Raw genomic sequence first — 15,535 nt, forward strand, 5'->3', positions numbered from 1 at the left:
GAAATCAGTATGGTGGTTTCTCAGAAAACTGGGAATAAGTCTTCCTAAAGATTCAGCTATACCACTCTTGGGCATATACCCAAGGAATGCTCAATCATACCACAAGGACACATGCTCAACTATTTTCATATCAACATTATTTGTGATAGAAAGAACCTGGAAACAACCTAGATGCCCCTCAACTGTAGAATGGATAAAGAAAATGTGGCACATATACACAATGGAGTACTTCTCAGCAGTAAAAAACAATGATATCATGAAATTTGCAGGCAAATGGATGGAACTAGAAAATATTCTGAGTGAGGTAACCCAGACACAGAAGAACAAAAAACTCATAGTGGATACTAAATGTGAGGGAAGGGATGGCCATACTGCAATCCATCACTCCAGAGAGGCTAGCTCATGGGGAAAGAACCTAGTCGGGACACATGGATGACCCTGCAAAGGAGAAGTGGAGGAGATCTACATGAGCAGACTGGATGTGGGGGGTGGCAGAGGGCAAGGACGGGATGAAAATATTGGGAAATTGGAGGGTCAAGTTGGAACATTAACAGAGTGGGAGGGTAGGGAGGAAGATACCATGATAAATGACATCATCATGGGAATAGGAAGAGGCATGGTGCTGGGGAGGCTCTCAGGAATCCACCAGGATTACCCCATCTTGGTCTGCTGGCAGTGGCCTAGGGGGTGGCTGGACTGGTCTACTCTGGTGACTGGTCTAGTGAATAACCTAGCTGTCATCATAGAGCCTTTGTCCAGTGACTGATGGAGACAGATGCAGAGATCCATGGCCAGGCACCAGGCTGAGCTCTGGGAATCCAATTGATGAGAGAGAGGAGGGATTCTGCAGGCGAGGGATGTCAAGATCATGATGGGTGGATATGCAGATATGACAACCATGAAATGTGGACTGGTGGCTGTGGAGCCACCATGGGATTGGATTAGGCCCTCTGGATACGAAAGATGGTTGTTTGGCTTGAAATGTTTGGGGAGCACCCAGGCAGGGGAATCGGGATCTGTCCCTGGTGCATAAGCAGGCTTCTGTGAATCCTGTGCCTGGGGTGTGATGCCTTGCACAGCTTTGATGCAGTGGAAAGGGGCTTGGACCTGCCTAGGCTCAGTTTGCCAGGCTCTGTTGACTCCCAATGGGAGACCTTGATTTTAGAGATGTGTGGGTGTGGTGTGGCTTGGAAGAGAGAATGGGGGTTGGGAGGAGGGCGGAGGGTGCATCTGTGAGTTGTATGTGAAGTGAGTAGAAATTTCTTAATAAAGAAAAATGAAAAAAATAAACAATTCTCCATAGTTATAAGAAAATTGAAAAAAATACCCTGGACTCTATCCCATCATCATGAATTAAAGCAATACCAACAGGAAATATACAAACTCATGGAAGCTGAATAACTCACTGATGAAGGAACAGTGGATCAAGACAGCACCCACGAATGGAAATGAAAGCACAGCATATCGAAACAATGGGACACAATGAAAGTAGTTCTCAGGGGCAAGTTCAAAGCACTGAAAGCCTACATAAAAATACTGTAGTGATTTCTTATGAATAATTATAATACTTATAACACTTGAAATCTCTAGAAAAACAATACTTGAAAATAGTAGATAAAAAGAAATAAGAGGACTGAAAAATCAGGTAGTGAAAATCAAGGATGAAATCCATGATATAGAAACAAACAGCAACAGCATAAACCAAATGAAGAATTAAAAGAAATAAAAAGTTGTTTCCTCAGAAAAATCAAGAAGATGACAAGGCCTTAGACAAATCAGTCAACAAAATGAGAGAGAATATCTAAATTAATGAAGGTAGATATGAAAGGGATGACTTTACAATAGATCCTGAGGAAAATGAGAGAATCATAAGGACATACTTGTGGGAGCCCACACTGACTCTAGCTTTTGGACTCATTCCATCTTGACTTAATGTCACAGAGGTTTTTTATTATTATTTTTATTTTTGCTCCTCCAGGATAAATAACAGGATGTTTGGCCAAAGCTGTGGTCATTAGATGTTTTGATAATTAAGGAGGAGTTTATGCTTGTTTGTTCCTTGAACCACACTGAGGAGGTCTTTTCCCCTTTGCTTTGTGTATAAAAAATGCTATGCAAAATAAATTTGGGGCTACTGCTGAATTCATTGAGAGCCCTCCCAATCCTATCTTCTGTCTCTGGTCTTTTTTTTCTTAATCTACACTCCCCTTTTTTAAGGTAATGTTGGACAGGTCAGTTGGTCCTGACATGTGGTGCCCAAACAGGGGATCTGAATACAGGGGCCTTCATGAAGGACACCTCAGGTGAATGGAGCACTCAGATATTATTAAAGTGGAAGTGCAATGAGTAACTTAGGAGTGAAATTGTAAATATTGGGCAGGGTAATATTAGACAGTTGTTTATACATTTGCTTAAAGATATTTTAAAAGTCAGAGGAGCTAAAGTAGGGCAGCAGCCAGTACAGAAATTTTTAAAGTTTGTACAGCAGGTGTGCCCTTGGATTCCCAAGCATGGGACCTTGGACACAGACACATGGGGAATAGTTGGGAGTCAAAATCCAACAGCATTATAATGAACATGGGTCTAGAAAGGTCACAGTAGATACACTTATTCTGTGGGCACTTATCAGGGACACTTTTAAATTATGTCATGAACAGCAGAAGATATTTCCCCTGAAATTCAAGTTAAAAGTGAAACAAAACACTCCATGACACCAGAGGAGAAACTAGACGCAGACCTCTTTACAAAATTGTTTGATGGTGATCAGTTCAATCCTGGTGATGAAGCTGAGCTTGAAGAAGAAGCCACTAACTAGCTTAATGAGTTTTCACCTCCTCTGCTTTTGACCACATATGTTGAGAAGAGGAAATTTGGTGATGAGACTAAGGTGGAGTTGAAGGGGTTGAGAGATTTAGTAGTTTCCCTTTCACAAAAAAATGGAAACTCTACAGGTCTGCTCTGCTTAGAAGAGCACTCCTCTTTCTATGGCAAGGACTAAATTACATATGCCTGGGGGGCCAACAATCAAAGTAGAAAAGTTGCCTTTGACTGCTATGATGCAAAGTCCTCCTGAAACATGGCAAACCCTCACCCTTAGTCATGCATCTCCCCTGCAAGCTAGTGTTAAATGAGCAGCTAGCAGAGGGGAAAATGTGCAAGGATTTTGCTGTGGGATATCATTCTGTATGTTGTGAATATGTGTTTCTCTGACTTGTTGATAAATAAAATGCTGATTGACCAGTAGCCATGCAGGAAGTATAGGCAGGGTGAGCAGATGAGGAAAATTCTGGGAAGAGGAAGGCTGTCAGGAGTCACCAGTCAGACACAGAGGAAGTAAGATGACAAGGCAGAACTGAGAAAAGGTACTAAGCCACTTGGCTAAACATAAATAAGAATTTTGGGTCAATTTAAGTGTAAGAGCTAGTCAGTAATAAGCCTGAGCAAATAGCCAAGCAGTTATAATTAATATAAGCCTCTGTGTGTTTACTTGTCCCAGTGACTGCAGGATGGGAGGGACACACAAAAACTTCCAACTACAGGACTGCAAATGTTACCAATGACTGATAGAATCTTTGTCATCCAGGGATTGGAAACAGATGGCCAAAGCTTACCTGTCAGGAGGGGATTACCTGTTGTGGATTCAAGAGAGGGAAGCATTGGGCTAATGAATGTAAATCAAAGAAGAGTGCCCAGGGTAATCCACTGCATTCTAAAGATGGTATTTTGCTTGCCCATAAAAATAAAGAGTTTTGCTTGTAACATATCTACAGCTTCAGTGGGGCATTGTCCATGCAGGGTTATTAATTGTCCCAGAGAAAGTGCAAAGACAACTGTCTTTTCAATATTCGGGACAGATATTTTATCCTAAGGAAATTAATCCACAGAAATTGGAAATTAGGAAAAATAGCTTGCAAACTTTGAAAGATTTTCAAAAAATATTATGGGATATTCAAACGCTATAGCCCTATTTGATGTTGTCTATGGGAGATCTTGAGCTCCTCCATTAGATTCTTAAGAGGAATGGCCATCCTAATTCCCCTAGATATCTTACAGATGCTGCTAGACAAGTACTGGCTCTGGTGGAGCATGCCATTCAACACCAGCAAGTATGCTGTGTTTGACTATGCAAAACCATGGGGAATCTATGTGCTTCCTACATGACGTACTCCAACAGCTGTGTTATGGCAAATTAGGCCATTATTGTGGTTGCATCTAGCTGTTTCCCCAGCCCAAGTGTTTTACTCTTATTATGAAGCAGTAGCTTGTTTAGTACAGAAAAGCTGGATAGATTCTAGGCGATATTTTGGAAGAGAAAAAACTCCAATGAAAGAGCTGCTTGTGTTATTAAAGGCAAAGTTTATGTAGTATAAACAGCTCCAGCTTCAGCTCAGATAGTAGAATTGTGAGCTTTAGCTATGGTTTTCCAGCTTTTTGTAAACAGCTCATTTAATCTATATACTGATAGTCATTATTTCTAGAGCCCTTCAAGTTATAGAGACTGCTCCCTGCTTTGGAACTACTAATGGTCAGGTTAGGATGCTGTTTCAGCAAATACAAGATGGTATTAGTCAAAGAAACTTGCCATACTTTGTGGGTTATATTAGGGCTCATTCCAATATTCTTGATCCACTAGCTGATGGTAATGCATCAGCTGATAAATTAACACAGATGATTGCCTTGTCTCTTGTAGAACTGTCTCAAGAGTCACATACCCTTCATCATCAGAATAGCAGAAGTTTAATAAAACTATTTGTCTCTACCAGGGAAATTGCTTCTCAGATTGTTAAGCAATGTGATGTGTGCCCACAGTATTTTCCTGTGCATCCTATATGGATAAATCCTCAAGGCCTTCTTCCCAATCATTTATGGCAAATTGATGTTACTAATGTGACAGAATTTGTCAAATTAAAATATGTCTATGTGGCAGTCAATACCTATTCAAGGCTTTTGATGACCATCAGACAAATTGGGGAAGCCGCCAAGCATGTGATAACTCATAGCTTAAAATATTTTGCATATATATGGATTCCTAAAATTATAAAAATGGATAATGGTTTGGGATATATTAGTAAACCATTTCAATAATTTTGTTACCAATGGAAAATTGAGCATAAAAAGGCATTCCTTGCAGTCCTGAAGAACAAGGAATTGTTCAATAAGCCCATGACAAGCTTAAGATACAACTTCAAAAAATTAAAACTGGGGAGTTATAGCCTCAGTCACCACATAATGCACTGAATCATGCCCTCTTTACCTTTTTTCAATGTGGATAACCGTGAGCAATCTGCCATGCATTAATATTGGCATGATGGCACTCAAGCAACTTTTGCTCAGGTAAAATGGAAGGATCCTTGCACTGGGTTATGGAAGGGCCCTGCCCCTGTTTTGATATGGATCTGAGGACATGTTTGTGCTTTTTCACAGGAATAAAATGAAACTTGTTCCCTGCCTGAGCACTTGGTGTGGTGTACAGAAGAGAGGAATGCCAGACCAGGTGATACTGTGGTTGCCAATGACCCCCCACCAAGGAGTTGTAGTGAGATTTACTAAACCTATGTTCTTGTTCCACAAGTATTACATCCTGTATTCTGAAAAAGAAAGCAGATTACTGTAGATGAATTTCTACACAGTCTTATCAAGGAAAAAACTCAGAGCCAAATATATGGGTGAAAACCTGAGAGATCAGGGAAATAGAGAAAGCCACAGGTAAACTTACCTCATCAACTCTGCAGCTTCCAAAAAATGAGACTTCCTATCTACCCATGCCTATATGCCTTGCTGTTATGCCATCTGATTTGCTCTCTCTCTCCAGCTACATCACTTCATCTTCTCACCCAGATCTGTCACTTCCTGTCTGTATGTACAGATTTCCAAACTCCACAATTAACTAGTGTTTGAATTTAAGGCATGTGCCACCATACCTGGCTCTGTTCCCAGTGTGACCTTGAGCTCACATAGATCTAGACAGACCCCTGCTTCCCAAGTGATGGGATTAAAGGTGTGTGCTATTATTGTGTGACTTCTATATAGTGGCTGCATTTTTCCTCTGATCTCCAGGCAAATTTTATTTTACAGGGAGGCACATTATATTGAGGGACACAAGACAATACCACAGATAATGGTGGTGGTTATGATCCAATACTTCTTGACAAACCTGCTGCATAGATTTCCCAGACCTCTGTGAATTTTAATTATTCTGTGTATGGCTGAAGAACATCTATCTGTATTTTCAAAAATGAGCCTATGACTGGATATTTGTCCATTTATCCACACTACATCTTAGAAAGCAGAGGTCACTTTTTCCAGTATAGTGTCCAACTGCTGTTGCCCAGAGGAAATAGAAGGTCTGGACAACAGGTGCCTCAGAGATTTCCCCTCTGTGGGAAAGAGATTCATTAGAGCAATTGCTCACTATTATAGAGGCAATGGATGGCTAAAACCCTCTTAAGTAAAATGTAACTGGAATTCAGAGATATGTGCTCACTGGTCAGGAAACCAAATTGGAGGTACTGAAGAGGCCCTCCAAACTGCTGAGGAAGGGTGGGATAAAGGTTTTGCTGCTGATATTTGATACTTAGGGACAAGCACAGTTCAAAGGTATCTTTGCAAATTGGTGACAGCAATGCATTGAATTTTAGGAGAGGGGAAAATGTAGGTTCATAAGTATGGAGTTACTCCTACCACACCCACCACAAGAACATTTTCTTATCTCTTGAATGTGTAAATGTTAGCTTGTGTTAATGTACCCTCTTTTTAAGGTAAGTTATGAGAACTGTAATTTAATCAATAATATGTTCATTGTTAATGATCATACAAGAATTACGATGCTAATTTGATAATGTTTGTAACCTCTTCTGTTGACAATGAAAGTGCTACTGGATGGGAAAAGTTTAGACATCATCTGAGAGGAATTTGGCATGGTGCTAATGTGTTATTAGGTTTGATGATGTTATATTGGCAAAGTTGTATTTTGATGCAGCTAAAACTGCTGAAGACATTCTGAACCAATATAAATGGCTATTCCATCTTGGTTATCCCTTACTCCTTTATTAGGAGGTATTGCAGCCATCGGATCATGTGTATTGCTAGGCATAATTTGCTAGGCATAATTTGCTTGCCTATTATTATCAAGTTACTTGTGAACTTTCAGTGGCAAGTTGGTTCAGAACTTCATGGAATTAAGCTATGCATCCTCCCTTGAAATTTTGCAGAGGCTGGCCGTCAAAAAAGAGTTAAGTCTTTTTTACCACTTTTCAACCCAAGTCAGGGCATGAATCATGGAATTACTGTGCCAAGGATGGGTAAGACTTGTTGGTTGAAAAAGGCAACCTAAGACAGGCAAAGTTATATGAGGAGTTAGGGGACCTCTCGAAAATAAAAAAAAAATGGGGGGGGGAATTGTGGGATTCCACAGTGACTCAAGCTTGTGGTTTGATTCCATCTTATCTTAATACCAGAGAGTTCCAGTTCAGTTTTCCTCCTCAAGGCTGAATAGCAGGATGCTTGGCCAAAGGCATGGTTACTAGATATCTTGCTCCTGAAGTCCAAATAAGAAGACCTAACGTGTGGTTAGTAGATGTTTTGAGAACTAAGGAGGTGTTTACACTGGTTTGTTCCTTGAACCATTGTAAAAAGTTCATTTGCCCCTATTACTTTGGTTAATAAATGGCTATGAGAAATAAATTAGGGGCTGCTGCAGTGTTCATTGAGAGACCTTCTTATTCTGTCTTCTGTCTCTTGTCTTTTTCTTTCTTAATCCTCATTCCCCTATTCTGGTACTGTTGGACAGGTCAGCTGGTCCAGACACTGGGCTCCACATAGCTGCACACTTGCTGTCCACACAAGAGAGATGATAATTGCAGGACTGAGGTGGGGGGAGGACATGGAATCACACAACCATATCTCAGGCATTGGCTGCTTCCATATAGCACAAGTCCTGGGCAGAAAGACTATGGGAGTGATATCAGTAACTCAGAAAAAAAAACAACTAGTGTATGTGTCTCATACTGCAATGTGTGAGTAGAGTTTGTAAGGGAAATTCTGTGTCAAGAGTGTGGGTAACTGACTCTATCAAAAGGGGAGTAGAGATAGAACCTGAGTGTATGTCAAAATTATCAAGGAAGGGGGACACCTCTGAGGAAGAGGATCAGTCAGAAAAGAGACATGGGGTTCTAGATACTTTACACTACTGATTCTGCAAATATTTAATACATTCTATAGTGACAAATTCAGGGGTAAAGAAAACAGTGGTTTAAGGTGGTCTCCCAATCTCCTTAAAGGATTTAATCTTTCAGTTATGAAGAGTGTGAATGAGAAGAACAAAGGAAGATGAATATGTTCATAATCTATATTGTTTAATGATAAAGTACATATTTTGTTGCCCTTAGCCCTTATTTGCAGAATGGTGATAGATGTATGAGTGAATGTGAATGTAGTGATTAGAATTAAAAAAAAATCACATATCCCAACCTTCCCATTATAGCCTTGCTATAGGCAGTATTTGCTAATTAAATGTTATAAGTTATACAGAAGAAAAGTGTAACAAAACAAATACACATGGACACACAATATTATGTTAATAATCTTCTACTTAACTAGCATTATAAGAATTATGAAATATATTCTTATTGGCTTTGGTAGTGTGCATGATGGCTTTCTACTTGGAATAAGACCTAGCACTTATTTTTAGATTAATGGAATTATTTCCCATATGATTGTACATGTGTTCATGGGAAGATTTTTTTACATCAATTTAAGTAAAACAAAACAAATGGAGATGTTTGAATCTCTTCAACAAGTGTGATTGGTATAGGGTCCCTTAGGTAATTTTCTCTGTAAATGTATGTAAGGAGAGTTAAGGAAAAGCTGTCTATCTGATGTCATCTGTTAGAAGTGTGTCCTTCAGTCAGTTTTAAAAATATTGAAATCACATGGAAATTAAAGCATTGTGTTGTAAAAATTTGAAAGTGACGAGTCTGGATATATAGAAAAGGGTAGTGGAAGACTTTTTTGTCATCCTGAAATTCATCTTTAAACTGGAAATGATCCTAAGCGATAGTCTAATAAAATCCACATTTGAACTATTCCCAGTTTAGACAACTAATTTTCACACAACATTGTTGCATGTACATCTTGTATATTAGAATTTTCTCCACTCTTACATTAATATCCAATATTTTTGTGTTCTGCTGGTATTCATCAGGATTTACATGTATGATCTGACATGGATGATAGATTATTTCTATAACACACAATATTTAAATGTACTTGATTTATTTTCCAAAATAAATAACACGATTTTTAACAGTTCTGTGACATATTACACTTATGTTCCTCCCATGGATCCAGGAAAGGCTCTATGAAACCATGCAATTATAGAGGCATTAACTTAAATTTGGGCAAGATTCACTATGGGGCAGGTTACATTCACATTATAGTGTCTGGAAATATTCACTCATAATTTACATTGACCTGAAAATAGAACTTTACATTCATGTGAACACATGATGTAAAAAAGAGGTCAAAGCAGCAGCACTGTAGGGTGAGCAGCTGTGTGTAAGCACAAAGGAAACACTGCACTGCTGTGTTTGAAGAAGCCACCTGAGTAGCAGTCAGGGAACTGCACTGTAACTTTTCATGTTTTCTCTATTGCCATTCAGCCAGGTTCAAGTCCTTGTTGTACCTATAATCAGAGCATGAGTTTACAAAGCCATAACCCCTCTCTGCTAAATTCATTTTCTCTGTGCTTGGTAAAGTCATGCTCTGCTCACAGATGGTATAGTGCAGGAGTTATCAAGTCTCCTGTCTCTGAGGCAGCTCTGTGTAAAGGGTGCATGCTTTCAAACCCTCATAAACATCTTCAAACCTTCCAAATTTCTCAAATAATCATTGTTTCTAGAGGAGCTTTTGTGGACAGAGAATGTGAAATTTTGTTGGGACAGAAATTCAGCCCATGCCTCATGTTCCCCTGCATGATCCTCAGGTTCAGAAATCAGGAAATTACAAGATGACAGGTATGAATCTGGCTCTAGGAATGATCTTCTTATCACAGACTACATTTGGACTTCTGGGCAACTCTTCTGGCTTCTACAATTACTTAATGCTTTACTTCACAAGGTACAAGCTGAACTCCACAGACTTGATTCTGAACTATTTGATTGTAGCCAATTTCTTTATTTTATTTTATAATTTAATTCAATTTTACATATCAGCTGCGGATTCCCTTGTTCTCCACCCCGCCCCCCGCTGCCCTCTCCTGCCTTCCCCCCAGCTCACCTGCCATTCCCCTCTCCTCTAGGGCAAAGACTCCCCTGAGGATTGAGTTCAACCTGGTAGATTCAGTCCAGGCAGTTCCAGTCCCCTCCTCCCAGGCTGAGCCAAGTGTTCCCATATAAGTCCCTGGTTCCAAACAGCAAGCTCATGCAGTAAGGACAGTTCCAGGTCCCACTGCCTGGGTGCCTCCTACACAGTTCAAGCTAATCAACTGTCTCACTTATCCAGAGCACCTGATCCAGTTGGGGGCTCCTCAGGTATTGGTTCATAGTTCATGTGTTTCCATTCGTTTGGCTATTTGTCCCTGTGCTTTATCCAACCTTGGTCTAAAAATTCTCGCTCATACAAACACTCCTCTTTCTCGTCAATTGGACTCCTGGGGCCTGGCAGTGGATCTCTGCATCTGGTTCCCTCAGTCATTGCATGGGGTTTCTAGCAGGACAGTTAGGGTGTTTTGCCATCCTATCACCAGAGTAAGTCAGTTCGGGCTGTCTCTTAACCATTGCCAGTAGTCTATTGTGGGGGTATCTTTGAGGATTTCTGTGGGCCTCTCTAACACTTTGCTTCTTCCTATTCTCAGGTGGTCTTCATTTATTATGGTCTTTTATTCCTTGTTCTCCCTCTCTGTTCTTGATCCAGCTGGGATCTCCCACTCCCCCAAACTCTCTTTCCCTTGACCCTTGCCCTTCATTACCCCCACTCACGTCCATGTTGTTCATGTAGATCTCATCCATTTCTCTGTCACTGGGCGACCCCTGTGTCTTTGTTGGGGTCCTGTTTTCTAGGTAGCCTCCCTGAAGTTGTGAGTAGCAGTCTAGTCATCTTTGTTTTACATCTAGTATCCTCCTATTATTGAGTACATACCATGTTTGTCTTTCTGAGTCTGGGTTACCTCACTCAGGATGATTTTTTCTAGATCCATCCATTTGCCTGTAAACCCCATGATGTCATTGTTTTTCTCTTCTGAGTAGTCTTCCATTGTGTATATATACCACATTTTATTTATCCATTCTTCAGTTGAAGGGCATCTAGGTTGTTTCCAGGTTCTGGCTATTACAAGCAATGCTGATATGAACATAGCTGAGCAAGTGTCCTTGTGGTATGATTGAGAATTTCTTTTTTTTTTTTTTTTGGTTTTTTGAGACAGGGTTTCTCTGTGTAGCTTTGCGCCTTTTCCTGGAACTCACTTGGTAGCCCAGGCTGGCCTCGAGCTCACAGAGATCCGCCTGGCTCTGCCTCCCGAGTGCTGGGATTAAAGGCGTGCGCCACCACCGCCCGGCTAAAGGACTGGAATCTGCATGGGCCGGGAATCGAACCCGGGCCTCCCGCGTGGCAGGCGAGAATTCTACCACTGAACCACCCATGCCATGAGAATTTCTTAACTCTTCTGTGTAAAGGAGTGCCCTAGACCATGACAGATTTTGGGCTGAAAGTTTTTGTAATTTTAGATACTAGCTCCTCTTATACCATCACAAAATGGGCAGGGATGCATGTGTTTATAGCAGCAGCTTCATGAGTGTCTTCCAAGGCTAGACCATCAGCCATGGCAACACCAGGTGGGCAAAGATTCAAGACAAAACATTCAAGCACAGTGACTTCTTCCTAGGCTTTTGTTGCATTCTGAACATCCCCACTAGTATTTCTAATCTCCACTACATGACTTGAAAATTGGGAGATAGTAGCATGCAGAGTATACAAGACTTTGGATAATGCTTTGTTTGTCTTGACAAAATTGACCAAATTGTACATGCTGTGTTCCTACCTCTCACTGGTGCTGTGTATGGGGGCCACATTGTTTGGGCCAGCATATCAACTGTTCTTATCTTGTACAGGCACAAGTAGAGAATGCAATACATGCCCAGGACCCAAACTTCCCCAAGATCTTCCACTGACTCCAAGGCTATCAAAACTATTCTTCTTCAGGTGAGTACCTTTGTGTTCTTTTATATAATGTTCTTTTATATAATCACTTGCCTCTTTCAATTGTTTCTGGTTTTCTTGAATAATCCTACCTGGTTCCTGGCAAACACAACCATAGTCATCTCTCGGTGTTTCCGAGCTGTGAGTCACTTTCTGCTCATGTACCACAATTCCATAGCATCCAACCACTGTGTTCCCTGGATGAGAAATTTATAAGAACCTGATATGATTAAAAATATGAACTGAAGCACCATACATGGTTTTTTATTAATCCCTTATGCCTTGGAAGGGTATGCACATTGTGGACAAAAAACACAAGAACACTGTTATGCATTTATAAACTTCTGTATTGTAATATGTGTATGTGCTTTTATGCATTTGTATTTTAGTAAGTACATAAAAACGCTTACTCAGATTGTGTTTACCCTATTTCATGCAATGTATTTGTCAAGTTATTGGTGACAAATTGTAATCTACAAAGGCTAAATAAAAAACAAAATTGCAAAATTTAGATTTCTGAAAAAAAAGTTACTGTGACCATGATAAACAGACTAGCAAGACCACCTATGTTCATGTTTTCTTGTTATGTTTGGTGATTAGCTTGTTAAATAAAACTTACTTCTCCTTGCTCTGATTCTATTCTTTTATCATTATCTGTATTTTGTGAGAGCCCCATCCAATTGAATGCTATCAAACAGTATTTGATAGGAGCAACTGGAAATTGTCATGTTTTATATAGCAATGAAAACAGATAGAAAACTTATGATCTAATGTCTGTTTTTTACACTTCTTCAAATTCCATCTATTTATTTTTATTGTTAATGCCTTTTGATAATTCCACATTCTGTGTTTAAAACCTTATTCTGAAAGTCCAATTGTGTTCTGCATTCTCTGTCCCACTTTCTCTTAGGAATAATGACATAATTATGCTTCATTTCTAACACCTTGGGTTTAAACATTGATTTGTATCTTAGAAATGTTTTTTATAAACAAGTCAGACATTCTTTGTTCAATGAATTTCCCAAACTAAACCAAAGTCTGCATGCAGATTATACATGTAAGAATAATATCTTCAATCTCAAATGTGCTGCCTGATGCTTCTCATATAACTAAACAATGAGTGGTGACATATGGCTTTTCCCAGAATAGACCAAATGTAACTGATTGTATTTAAAGTTGTAGAATACATCTGTATGAATTCTGTTATACCAGATATTTAAAATTTAAGTCCTTTTAATTTTCCTGATTGCTCATATGATGCTTATGGGATTTAACAGTGACAGTGTCAATAAATTTATACATTGTTATGCTGATACACAAATGCAGTTTTGTGCACATGAATTCAAGTTTTCCCTCAAGGGATATAGTGGGGCTGTTTGCAAACACCAGGGCCTATAGAGTAAGATGCACTTGAGGCAAGAAGCAAATCCAGTTCAATACAACTCATTATCCATTGTTGACTCAAATTTCCAGATTCTGGGCAGTTTATTTTAGGCATGTTTAAGCACAGCACAATTTGGGGAAAGGTTTTCATATGATAATTAATTTATTACCATGTGTACAACAAGGTTTGAGACATGTTAACATTGAAACATTTTACAAAGTACATATGCTCTCTTCCACAACAGTGGGTTCTATGAACTGACAAACAACCCTAAGCATAATGTCTAAAGAGAGGGATTGAAACAGGCATAAAAGTCTGTGGGAGTCAGGTGTGTCCTGGAGACAACACCTAGGCGATTGCAAAGTGCATGGGATAGCTCCTACAAGGATAGAGTCTATTGACTGAGCAACAATGCTTGAAAGCCTAGGAACTAAGTGTCATGGATAAGCAAAATACTCTGGGGAATTCATGTGTGGCCTGACCCCACAGATAGCACAGGTCTTCATACTATTCATTGCATCCAGTCACAACATTCTTGGTAGAAAACAAGTTACATATATCTCTTTCCTTGAAGAGTCAACACTGTATGTTTAGCATTCCTGGATTCCCAAAGGCTTATCTGTGAGCCCAAAGACCTCATGACCTCTACAGTATAATAACATAGAATTCTGGCCCCCTCTTATAAAAGCAAACACTTCAGTAGTAGACATGCTTGTTGAAATTGTACGTGGAATAAGGGGGCCTGGGAGGTGGCTCTGTGGATGAAGTACCTACTACTTAAACATAAGGATTAGTGATTAGAGCCTTAGCATCTGTGAAATCCCAAGAGTGATGGTGGAGGTCTACAATCCCACTACTGGAGGCAAGAGGCAAGATGATTTTTTTTGAAATCACTGACTAGCCTGTGAACACCACAGACTGATTATGCATGCTGGGATTTTTGAAACACTTTGCCTCATAGAAGAATATAGAGAGTTAGAAAACCAGAAAGCTAACATCACATACCTGTTCAAAATAGGAACACACAAAAAATGTACATTTGCTCTTGCATGTATAAAATCAGACATACAGAGCAGCATACAAAATATTAGATATAAAGACTGTGTGGTCAGAATCAGCTGGGCTACGACTTCTCCTAGAGATTAAGTTGACTGTGGTAACTATTGAGTATCATGATCCTCGAGTGATGGAAACTTCTGGAAGAAAGTTTAAATTGTGAGGTATTGCTGCCTTTGTTTTATGTGCACCCCTTTACACATTAATGTACAAACATCTACTGAGTTAATCTCATGACTTGAGGCTTGTTACTGTTACAGGAATAGCCTGTGATTATCTACAGAAATCATGCTCAGATATGAGAAATCTGCATGTACATGTTGAAGATCTATCATCCATCTACTTCCTTTACTCTTAGAGGTGGTAAAAAAAGATAGAGCGCCAATATGTCACATGACCCCTCACCACTACAGGACCTGCACACCACTTGCCTCTTTTCTTGTTTTTGCCCTCTCTTTTCCTATTCCATTTAGCATTGTTGGAAGATAAGCATTTAGGATGCTACATCTTCTAAATAACTTGCATGTACAAAGTCACAGAAAATGACATTTTGACAGCACATGGTGTCACATAGCTTAACAGAACACAACAAGACCACGATTTCTAATGCAGGATGGTCCTTAACTGTAGAGGAGCAACAGTAAAGGAAATCAAAACAAGAATTTTACAAAGGAGAATCTGTGGGAATGTAAGCATCTGATTTCCAGGTCAACAAGATGAACATTTACAAAACTCTACTTTGTATTAAGAGTATGTTTAAGATGAGGAATATGTTATCAATTGAAAGGTCAAATGAATAATTAAATACAAAGAAAACCTGCCTGCAAAGGAAAGTGACAAACTGAAGAGATAAAATGTTTATTTTTAAAAAAGGAAAAATATGCATAATTGAGACAGTTTTAT

General features: G+C 39.5%; 1 non-coding gene and 1 pseudogene across 1 annotated transcript; one reads left to right on the plus strand and one right to left on the minus strand.

Annotated features, from left to right (window-relative positions):
- The first annotated feature begins 9,949 nt into the window (after window positions 1-9,949).
- LOC128124289 (vomeronasal type-1 receptor 4-like) lies at window positions 9,950-12,408 on the plus strand (annotated as a pseudogene).
- Trnag-gcc (transfer RNA glycine (anticodon GCC)) lies at window positions 11,568-11,638 on the minus strand. Its single transcript has one exon. It is a non-coding gene; the product is annotated as a tRNA-Gly (tRNA).
- Window positions 12,409-15,535: the final 3,127 nt, after the last annotated feature.

This window comes from Peromyscus californicus, unplaced genomic scaffold (assembly GCF_007827085.1).
Source record: "Peromyscus californicus insignis strain IS unplaced genomic scaffold, ASM782708v3 Scaffold_4__1_contigs__length_199733344, whole genome shotgun sequence".
In the NCBI taxonomy this organism is placed as follows: domain Eukaryota; kingdom Metazoa; phylum Chordata; class Mammalia; order Rodentia; family Cricetidae; genus Peromyscus; species Peromyscus californicus.